The sequence below is a fragment of the Ornithodoros turicata genome, chromosome 6 (assembly GCF_037126465.1).
Source record: "Ornithodoros turicata isolate Travis chromosome 6, ASM3712646v1, whole genome shotgun sequence".
NCBI lineage: Eukaryota > Metazoa > Arthropoda > Arachnida > Ixodida > Argasidae > Ornithodoros > Ornithodoros turicata.
In genome coordinates, this window is record NC_088206.1 from 29,066,950 (window position 1) to 29,078,808 (window position 11,859).

At 43.6% G+C, this 11,859-nt stretch overlaps 1 protein-coding gene across 7 annotated transcripts in view; it reads right to left on the reverse strand.

Annotated features, from left to right (window-relative positions):
• The window catches only part of LOC135396493 (serine/threonine-protein kinase WNK4-like), a 126,951-nt gene extending 115,092 nt beyond the window's left edge, over positions 1-11,859 (reverse strand). For all 7 annotated transcript variants that reach the window (XM_064627500.1, XM_064627499.1, XM_064627501.1 and 4 more), the window contains exon 1: positions 11,525-11,859. The gene's annotated coding sequence lies outside the window, so the exon portion shown is untranslated. The remainder of the gene's footprint in view (positions 1-11,524) is intronic.

Consider the following 11,859-nt stretch of genomic DNA (forward strand, 5'->3'; position numbering starts at 1 on the left):
GTAATTGTAGATACTTTGCAATACCCCTCAGAGTCATCCCCTTCCTTGGCGAGCTCGATGTCGACATTTAAACTTAGTGACATTCAAGAACGAATGGGGTAGGCAGCGGAATCGTCCAATTGAAAATGCTGCCAGGTATTAGTCAGTGTGCTACAATAAATTGCTCAGACAGAGTGCGGGTGCTGCAATTTTAGAGCATGTTACGGACAGAACCTTCCAGTGGATCACAGGCCACAGGCCGACCGCCGTGGCTTTGCTCATGAATACAGTGAGGTCATCTCATGGCAGATGATCCGAACTGGCTGCACAACTATTCATGATTTTCTCAATTTCTCAAAATATTTGTGCGTGCAGAGGGCCTGTACAAATGAGTAGTTTTGAAATCTCAACTGGAAATATACTTTCCCCAAGGTTTGGGAGGGCCCAAGAGGTGGCATGAAGTGAAAAAGAAAAAAAAAAGAACTACCTCACCTTTCAGCCATTTATTCTCCCTTGCTTTGATACACATCCTAACATGCTGTGTGATGTCTTGTACACACAGAGCTTACCCGAATTGTGCCTCTTCCTCACCTCATAGTGGCGAATGGAAAAGGTGGTATTTCCCTTCTGATTTGACATGTTTTCATACCTTTTCTTGCAGCTTACATCTAAAGTAGGAACAGTATTCCATCAAATGACATCAGAGGCTTTTTTATCAAATGATTTGTGTTTCGGCAAGCAGACCTTTCACATTAGCGACATTTGTTGATTTGTTTAGTTTTCAAACATGATTTTGTTTTGGAATGCGACATTCCAGATAAAGACATTGTGCAATAGTGCACTTGATTGACTATGTTGTAAACATACTAGTTCTCACAATTTTTTCAATGATGAATTAATCTTCAAAAAAAAACAAACTTGCAGCTATCCTGATCAAAGTGCACTCTAGTTTCTGAATGTCTTCTTTACCATTGTTTCTTGGCCATTATTTCAGTTTCATCTTGACAATTGCAAGACAATTGCTGTAACTCTCCTAACCACTTTGCTGTTATCTGGTGACAAGGAAAGAGATAAATGTACCAAGAGGTTGGGAAGCCTGTCATAGGAGCCCTCACTTATATTCTAAAGAGCTTCTTTTTGAGATGGCAGGTAGAGTCACCTGCCAACCGAAGTCCTAACAGACCGTCGTGTTCATTCCACAAAGCGTCAGTCGTGAAATGAAGTACTCACGAATATCATGAGAAATGTGTGATGCGAATGATCACAAAAAATTGATCACGCAAAGAAATATATAATTACAGTATGCAAAATGACAGAAAATAATCTGTTTTTCCACCACACTTGACACTTGAAGGACACGTTGAATTTCACATTACGGGAACATTCTGTACTGAATTACTGAGGTGTCTCATCCTTCATCATAATTCCCCATTTGGTCATACATAAGCAGGAGGCAAGCAAGCTATTGTAATGAACTTGTAAGTGACATTTCCTTGAGTTTGACAAGAAGACAAGAGACACGAAAAGACAAACTCGAAGGGATAGTTTTGTGCCTTCGTGTCTCTTGTCTTCGTGCCATCTCCTCATACTCAAGGAAATGTTACCTACATGTTTTGTGTGATGTGTTTGAGGTTTTTACTTTTTGCAATAGTATCACGGCACGAGCAGCCATGCCAGACTAGGACGAAAAACTTTTCCAGGAAAAATTTCAAACTTGCCAACAGGGAGGGTCATTTCAAATTGATACTTCAGATTGTAGCAACCCACTCAGAACTTTCCTGACAAGGTAGGTTAATCTGAGCACAGCAGCAGTTGACACAGGCATGTCACACTCCATACTTAAGGCTCATTCACACATGCGTTTCAAACAACGGCGCCACCGAGAGGAGCCTGTCACACATAGGCGAGCTGCCAGCCTGCAAACGCGTTTCATTGTTGTTGCTACGTCAAGAGCATACCGACAGTTCTTGCACTCTTCACCCAAATCTACATTGTGCAGCATTTCGACTTACATCAAGGATCGGCAGACGTCACACTATATAATACAGACGCAGAGAAGGAACGACAGAAGAAGTGAGACGCATGTTTATCATCTGCCGACCAACACACATGATCACACTCAAGTTGTATTTATATTGAAATTCTGTGGTTCGCATAAATTTACCGTCCACCGTTGACAGCATAGACAACTTTTGGTGGCAATGAATTCAGTCGCATTAAACACACACAAAAGGACAAAATATCCCCGTGCAGTATCGCTGTTGTGCTGGGAGGCCTGCCGGTGTCAAAGGAAGCCACTTGGGTAATTCCATTTTAAATCGACCAAGGTCTGCCGATGACATTTATTCATTTCAGTGAATATATGTGAAGAACGACCTTCAGTGAAGACGAAATCAGGTGCCCGGAGGTTCCTACGATCAACCAGTCCACAGATGAAGAGGGGTAAGGTGACGCAGTCTTCGCGACGTGATTTTTTTCTCACAACTTTGCAGCCTTACTGACACCATTTCATTCGCGTCACAACCCTCATAGCTGGCACACGTAAAGTCTGGGCACACTAGTGTACCTGTACGGAGTGCAAACTGTCACACTTTAAAGGGACACTGAAGAAAAAATGTGGAAATCAGCAGATAAGGCAAAAATTTCTCCTATTTTAGCGCTCATAGCTCTTCGACAGCAGGTCAGATATCCGTAAATGAAGTATATTTTTCATGTGCAGTCTTTCATCTATCGTTCAATATATAGAACACCATTCTACCTCATTTCGTTGCCAAAAGAGATGTCAGTAAAGTTAGGTGAGAGCAGAAAATTGCCGATGTTTGCTGACCTTACAGCAACATGGTTTGGTATGGCATACCCCAGCCGCTGCAATACTTAATCCAATAATTTTGCGGTTACTGAAAGGCCAACGTATCCCCTAAATGCAGCTGCAAAAATATGTTGCACTATTTTAGTAGGGTGAACGCAGCGAATTTTTCTCTGTGTCCAGGTCTCGCCGTTGCAGCCTTGCACTCCGACTCCACTTGCCAGTGGCACGCCATCGTTTCTCATTTCACAGGGCCTTCGGTCCCCCTGGTGTAGCACTGATTCCCGCCGCTGGCACTTATTTGTGGGCATGTCCACGTCGGCACTCCTATTTACGTACAACCCTTTTATATGCTGTTGCAAGACCAACAGATGGCGTCGGTCTATTATACCGCAGCAACTGAGAGTGGAATACTGACTCGCGATATGTAGCTGACTATAGCAATAACTTTTGCAACAGTTTTGTCAATACTGCACAAGGTGTGTGGTACAGAATTTTAAAAAAATAATCTGTACTAGGAAACGCGCGATGGTGCGACACTCGAAAGTGGAGTCGGAGTGCAAGGCCGCAATGGCGAGACCTGGACACAGAGAAAAATTCGCTGCGTTCACCCTAATAAAATAGTGCAACATATTTTTGCAACTGCATTCAGGGGATATGTTGGCCTTTCAGTAACCGCAAAATTATTGGAATAAGTATTGCAGCGCCTGGGGTATGCATATCAAACATCGGCAATTTTCTGCTCGCACCTAACTTTACTGACATCTCTTTCAGGAACGAAACGGGGTAGAATGGTTTTCTATATACGAGGGTGGTTCCATAAGTTTCTGGCCCGACCAACTTTTAATAGTCATAGAGACGAAACAAGTGTATCACTTTTCGACATAGTCACCCTTAACTTCGATGCACTTTTGACACCTTTCAATCAGCATTCTTATACCCTTGAAAAAATAGTCCGAAGTTTTGTCCGCAAAATGCTGGAAAACTGCCTCTTGCACCTCACTATCGTTTTGAAATCTCCGTCCTCTGAGATCCCTCTTCAAGTTTGAGAACAGGAAGTAGTCACTCGGTGCCAAGTCTGGACTGTAGGGTGGGTGGTGGATTTTTTCGAAGTCGCACTCCTTCAGTGCAGCCTTGGCAACAGAAGCCGTGTGGACAGGGGCATTGTCCTGGAGCAACCGGACACCTCGACTCAACCTGCCGTGCCTCTTTTCGTTGATAGCGTCTCGCAGTCGGTGCAGGAGTGAAGCATAATAAGTCGCATTCACTGTGGTGTTCCTCTCTTTGAAGCCGATGAGGAGGATCCCGTGACAATCCCAAACTATTGTTGCCATGATCTTCTTTGTGGATTGTGTGACCTTGGCTTTTCTTGGGGGTGCTTCTCCTGGTTTGTGCCATTCTATCGACTCCTTTTTCGAAAGGGGATCACAGTAGAGCACCATAGTCTCATCCCCTGTGACAATTGACTTCAATATTTCTTCTTCGTTCTCTTGACAGAGCTCCAAAAACTCTTTAGCACAGACGACGCGCTGTTGCTTTTGAACTGACGAGAAGTCGTGGCACCCATCTCGCACTGACCTTTTTCATGTGAAGGCCCTCGCCGATGATGCGAAAAATGGTTGTTTTGGAAAGCCCCAGCCTTTCTGAGATTTCCTTCACCTTCAGACGCCTGTCGCTCAGCACTTCCTCCTCGACAAGAGGCAAATTTTCTTGCGTCACCACTTCCACTGGACGACCATCGCATGAATCATCTTCAATGGACTCTCGCCCCAGTCGAAACTGCTTAGCCCAGTCTTTTACCGTTGTGTACGACGGAGAGGCTTCCCTGTACACGTTGTCCAGTCGCGCTTTAATTTCTTTAGGCGAAAGTCCCTCTTTTGTCAAGAATTTTATCACAGCGCAGTACTCGATTTTTTCCATTTTAACTGAAGAGTGCACCCTGGCTGTTTGAAATGCCGCTCTCCAACCCACAAATGCATGGAGAGGGTTGAGGGTGGTGCTCCGGCCCTCCAACAGATGGCGCAACGCGTCCTTAATCGCATTTTCAAATTTGCGCGCATTTTCTACCTCGGGGAGGAAACTTATGGAACCACCCTCGTATATTGAACGATGGAGGAAAGATTGCACATTAAAAATATACTTCATTTATGGATATCTGACCTGCCGTCGAGAAGCTATGAGCGCTAAAAATGTGCAATTTCTGTCATATCAGCTGACTTCGGCATTTTTTCTTGACCGTTCCTTTAAAGTGTGACCATTTGCACTCCGTCCAGGTATACTAGAGTGCCCACGCTTTACGTGTGCAAGCTATGAGGGTTGTGACGCGAATGAAATGACGTCAGTAGAGCTGCAAAGTCTCGAGAAAAAATCACGTTGCGAAGATGGCGCCACCTTACCCCCTCTCCATCTGTGGACTGGTTGATCGTAGGAAGCTCTGGGAACCTGCTTTCGTCTTCACTTAAGGACGTTCCCAACATAAATTTTCTTCACTGAAATAAAAAAATGTCATCGATGGACCTTGGTCGATTTAAAATGGAATTACCCACTTGTGCCCCAACGCGAGTGCTCCAATTTGCCGGCCGGATGGAAACCGTTTGCGTTTCTGCCCTCCAAAGTCGCAGCATGGAGCGGTCCTTGGAACGCATGTGTGAATGAGTCGTTATACTTGACAGTTACACAGGACCTTGGCCACTCGGGGTTCATGTCCCATTATTTGCATGCACAAGAAAGCACTTATAGAAAGTGTATTGGTACATTACACACACGAGGCCGAAGGTAGCATATAGATGTGGGCTAATTCCACAGGGGTAATTTCAGGCAGAACCAGGCAGGGTGGTCCGGTCGACCGCTGAGATTTTTTCCGTTCCAATATATATTGAAGCCTAGTGCTTAGGAAGTACATTGGCAGAGGAAATAGCTGAAAATATCTTTGTTTTTTGTCTTTTTTTAAATAATGTATCTGAGCAGAAGACGGATATTGAGAGTATGCTGGAATTCCCTCTTTGGAAAAACAAGAAAATGTCACTCCTTAAGAACCAACAAGGGTGCGACCTTAAGCAGAGGAATAATAATAATAATTTATTTTTTGCACGGTGCCCAAAAAGAACGTGTAGGGTCTTCTCACTGGTTTACCTCAATACATAATTTAACACAGGCATAATGTAATTAACAAACATACATTGACAGCAATTATTAGACAAAAATGAACATAGTGGGTAACGACAGATATGAGCATTAGTGATATCAGGAAAATGTAACTGCATTAAAGGGATGGTTTGTGTCCGGAAACCCAGCTATGAAAACCAGGGATCGGAACCGGAACTGAACCCGAACCAAAAACCGGAAAAAAAAAACGTTACTTTCTGTCGAACCCAAACCGAACAGTTTTTTTGCTTGTCCTGAACCGAACCGAAACTCAACCGAAAAGATTTGATACGGTTACCGGTTCGGGAATCAGTTCAGAGGTGAAATAATTGGACCACCAACCGACCTTTGGATTTGGAACCGATATTTCCTTTTTTTTTCTTTTTTTTTTACGACGCCAGATGCGAGTAAAAGTTCGTGACTTTTGTGACGCCAGTTTTTGCCAGATCAAAAGAGGGCCCTGACTGGGTTCTGCCAAAAGGCACTTCGCTTTTCATTTTCAGCAGACGACCACGAGAGTACAATACAGTAAAATACCAACTAAATAATAAATGCGTTTATTACTTGTCTTGTGTTTTCACCTGAAACGGTTATCTCACACTCTTAAAACCGTGTACGGTGAGGGTAAGTTCACTTTCATGGAGCAAAATTACTGCCGATGAACCAGTTAAGACAGGACCGAAAAAAGTAACGGTTCTAATCCCTGTAAATGTCCCAACAGCTGACCGCTTCTTTTTTTTTTTTGAAGGGGGGGAGGGGGTTTCTCCCCGAGCAGAACCCGAACCGAACCGATATACCTGAACCGGTTCAAGCTGTTAATTTCGGTTCAGCAGAGCTAAACCCGAACCGAACCAATATGCCTGAACCTGAACCCAAACCGTACCGAAAAAAAAAATACCGGTTCTGATCCCTGATGAAAATGATATCACTGTCTTCGGCATTGGCCAACAGTCTGCCTGGCTAATTTTTTCATTCCAAAAGTGCTTAGTTCCAAAAGTGCTTGAATTTTAAAGGTCAGCACTGCTCCGCCGCTGCAGAAGCTCCAGCGGCGTGACGTCACTCTGTGAGCGAAAGAGTAAGAAGGCGGTATGCAGAGGAGAGGCGCCGTCCAGGCGCCCTGTAACCCTGTGAGACGCCCGTGGCATTCCCTTTCTCAACACACATCATTGGCCGGTTACAGAATGACGTTTTCTCATTTTTCTAGAGATGGAATTCCGGCATACCCTCAATATCAGTCGTCTGCTCTTGCCATTTATTCCGTCGAACAACAGTGAAACCGCACCAGTATTTTGTGTGGGATTTTCGATACCGTGGTCAGTGGTCCGCAAGGGATGAAGTGGCACTACAGTTTCGAAATCGACTGGAACGGATACGACCGTCCCTTCAATGAATGCACGAAACAGAAGAAAAGAATGAACAATAAGAAAACAACAAAGAAAAAGAATGCAGCAATATCAATGGCGTGGTGCTGAGACAGATTGTTCAACATTAACAAGGAGCAATTGATAGGATTAAGCTTGAAAAAAGAGTGAGGATAAAAAACAAAATAGCATCTTGGAGTACGTGACGGCACTCGGAACCTAATGCTTGACAGTAAGTCAGGAGAATCAATGATGGCACGTTATGACCTTATACATGAAATAACAGTCATGAAGATTTCTACGACGAGATAAGGTCGTGATATGAAGTTTGCTCAGTATGTGTTCGTAGTTATAGTATGTAGAGCATCCAAGGTGACGAGTGTGATAAACTGAGATGATGCGTCTCTGAACGTATTCTATTTCAGCACATCGCGTGTTATTTAAACTGTTCCATGCAACTGATGCGATGCTAATCTTTAAAATTTGTTTATTTAATATCTAAGCACTTTTCTAATGAAAAAATTAGTCAGGTTGATTGTCGGCAGATGCAGAATATTGTGGTACTGGTTTCATGGGTGGGTTTCCAGATACAACCATCCCCTTAAGCCACATTTATTCAATCATGAAAATTACTATTCGTTCAGTCTCCTACACCAATAGTTGCACATTGCAACTAACTTATTTCACATAATCTTGGGCAGTTGAGAATGATAGCAATGTAAACGAAATGCATAGAAGTGAGAAGCTTACCGTAATTTCACGCGTATCAGCCGCAGCTTATGCATGATTCTTTTTCTCACGGGCGCTCTGCACCTCATCTGATGACTATTTTGCCTTTTCCCCATACCCCGGTTTTAACGAGAGGGCCGAGAGTGTTTCTCTTGAATACACGAACAATGTGTAACAGGGGCACTTCCAACTTGGAGTAGACTGACTTTCCTGGTGCCTTCCCCAAAGCCGCTTCTACGAAAGTGGTGACAATGATTCATGTCTTCTGGAAGGCCAGTGACCCCTTGATCCATGAAAAACACACAACAAGGGCACAATCCGATCATGGTAGAACACTGGAACTGACCTCCTTTTTGTGCACCATGCCAACCCCTGAGTATGGACCACAGGGTTTACGACCTCCTCTACGGTCTCCTTTGTAGCACAAATCAGTCGAATCAGTCACATTGCCCGCAGCTTATCTGCCCAAAACTTTTCAAAACGTTGCTAAAAACGGGTCCTGCCGCTTATCTGCGGTGCGGCTTATACTCGTGAAATTACGGTACTAGTCATATGTCTAATGAGGTAAAAGTCTAGAAACATCAGAATGGCATAAGAAATTGCAGACCAGATGCAAGATATGACACTGACATCCCAATGAACTGTTCAATGGTTACTCTGAGTGTTTTATATATAATAAGTATACAGGTTGTCCCAGAAAACGTGTCCGTGAATTATAGTAAAAGAACTATGCCACCTAGAATCATGCAGTCAACTGCATTTGTTCTTACTAGGATTTGCCAACTCTTGATGTGAATGTCATGTATCGTAAGTTTAATTATATGTAAATATTTGCGAACTGAACTCGGACACTTGCCAAGTAAAGGTCACTTTCTTACCCCCCCAATATGAAGAGCGTGCCAAATCCACTCATATTCATGATAATTGGCAGTGATATTCACGAGCTACCCAATCTGAAAAAATAACGCGCTACGACTTTTTGAGCACAATCGCTGTCAGTCCGATGAAAGGAGGTTCCAAACCCAGCCCACAAAGTGATAATAGAAAAAGTGACAGTTCTTGAAACTGGGAGAGGGAAAGCACGATCCGACGATTGCACTGAAAAATTCGTCGCGCGCTATCCTCTTGGAGCTCCGTAGAGCATGATTTTCAGCTATTTTGTCCAATGGGATAGCTCCTGAATATCCCTGTCAATTATCATTGAGTAAATTAAGACATGTTCTTCACATTGGTGGGGTAAAAAGGTGACCTTTACTTTGTAAATTTCCAACTTCAGTTCATAAACATTTACATAAAACTTAAGTTACATAACATGCACATCTGGAGGTGGCAAAAACCTGGTAAGAACAAATGCCTTTGACTGCATGATTCTAGGTGGTGTAGGTTTTTATTATAATCCAATGACACGTTTTCTGGGACACCCCCTATAATAATAATTCTGAGCTTTACGTCACAAGACAACGGAGATCATGAGTGACGCCAAAGTGGTCGGGTCTGTGGATTAATTTTCCTCACCTGAGGGTTCCGTAACGTACGCCGAAATCTCAACACACAACATTCACGTCCATCGCGAAAAACAGGGAGTCTGAGCAACCTGTACCCTTCCACAAAGTTGTCACCGACTCCAGCAGGGTTTGAATCCGCAAGCGGACATGTTACCAATTGAGCCACCGAGGCCGGCTTCAAAAGTATATGTGTCATGATGAACATCTGGTACTGGCTATGATAAGCAATGAAAGGCTGCTGAGTGAGTCAACAATAATTAAAAATTATTTGCCTCAAACAATGCCTTAAGAAAGTGCATTGTCATTTGCAGCCCTGTTGACAGAGCCAAGGGAGGTGAAAAAATGTGCATCCTGATAACTTAAAGGGGTTGTGAGAGAATGTCGTAAGTTATCCCGGATAAATGTAAGGAGCATGCAATCCAAGTTGTAGAGCAAAGGGGGTTATAGACATGTAGAAGGAATTCAGACAGAAATTCAACTTTTTTCTGTTCTGGTTAAGGTTTTGTACGGTTTGGTATGACTTGTCCCACCAACTGCAGAGCAAAAAGCTACTTTTGTAGTGGTGAAAAATATCCCTTAACATGTTGTAACTTAATAGAAAGCAACTGTTTCGAGGCTGTTAAAGCAAACATGTAAGCTAAAAGTAACTGTTCAAATACCACCGCTGTCTGGCTTTTTCGACAATTGCTATATGTCAAAAGTTGTAACTTGTCTATCCTTGTGAAACAACAGTGCAAAAGTGTAATATGCTGTTTCTGTCACGTGTTATGAAACTGCCAGAGCCAGCACATTTTGTAAAATTAAGGCTCATCATTCATGCCCAACAGAAGACAGGTACTACCTAACAAGCAACTTGGCTAGAAGACATTTGAGTGCTGTGGTTTTGCATACCACACGTTGATGGCTCCCACTACATTAGTGACTACTGTTCACCTGCTTTTACTAGCAATGACAGCTTTTAAAAATGCGAACTTAGATTTGTTTGGTTGTTCATGATCTCACAAATCGAGATTATTGCTACAGCAATTAGGTAACATATCTAGAGTTTTCTTTTCCAAGTTGGGAGGGAGAAAAGAGTTTTTAATGGTAGCAGATGGTATCGCTGCCGACGGCACGCACACAACGAAAAGCGGCGCGGATATCGGGGTCACTGTCAAGTGCAAGTAAATAAGTACAAACGTCCCGTCTAGACTGTAACGATCCCTCAAAACGGGTCAAGAAAGAGTTGAAGAATGACCTCCCTGGACTTATATGGAAAACGTCTGTCACTGCTGTTTGCGTGGAACAGCATACAAATTCACAGGCGAAGCACCCAAATGCTTCGTACTTCACCACGCGATTATAACACATGAGCGGCATCACGGCTTGTTCGATAAAAATTTCGCGGAGCACCGAGACTTCCATGAATAAACAGCAACAGATTGGCACAGGCATCATCAAACTTTTGGTGCCCTACTCGGGCTTAGACATCTTAATTATACTACGTTCAACGACAGTGCTTTGCCATTTCTTACGACCTTGCGGAGATACATGCACTGTTCAATGCCGCTTCAATGTAGTTAGGCCTGTTCGTCCTTCCATTCAATTACAGCCCGAGATGAGTTTTCTCAGTGCGGACACGACGCCCAATTGGTGGTTCCTTTATATAATCTGTCAACGCTGACTCAAGTTCTCAGTTTATAGAAATGAAATGCGTCAAAGCTCGTCAGCGCGAACGAACGATAACTGCACAGAGAATCGCAGATATGACTAAGTGAGCAAATAGACAAGATAGTACGGGTGAACTATTGGTTTCATTGCCTGCCGCGAGTGACAGGGGTTTCATCAAAGCGTTCGTACAAATATGTCATGGGCACTCGGCAACCAACATAAATGCGGCGCTACAAAATTTCTTTTGAGAAATTTCGGGGCGGGAAGCAACACGCGAACTTTCCTGAGAAAGTCGTGGTGGTTGACGTCCCGAGACGTCCTTCGCTAATGAAGATGAGGTCGACACCTACCAAGACAACTCGAAGGCTTCATCCCGTTAGTAGTTGACGGCAGGGAAACAGGATATCTTGGCCACGTTAGGTATAGATCCTTTCAGCTGTTACACTTGCGATAAAATTTAGGCTTAGCTGCTTACGAAACTTCACACACACAACACAGTCATCCGCGTGATTTTCTGTGTGCCAACCCTTGGACGGCACCAACACTTGTCGAAGCGACACTCCTTGCACTCACACCATGCATAACTATTTTCGTGAGCTACGGTGGTGGAAACGCCATGAGCAAACTTTCACAGAACTACTGCACAGAATTCCCTCTAGCCCACTGTTGACAGCTGCTGCGTAGT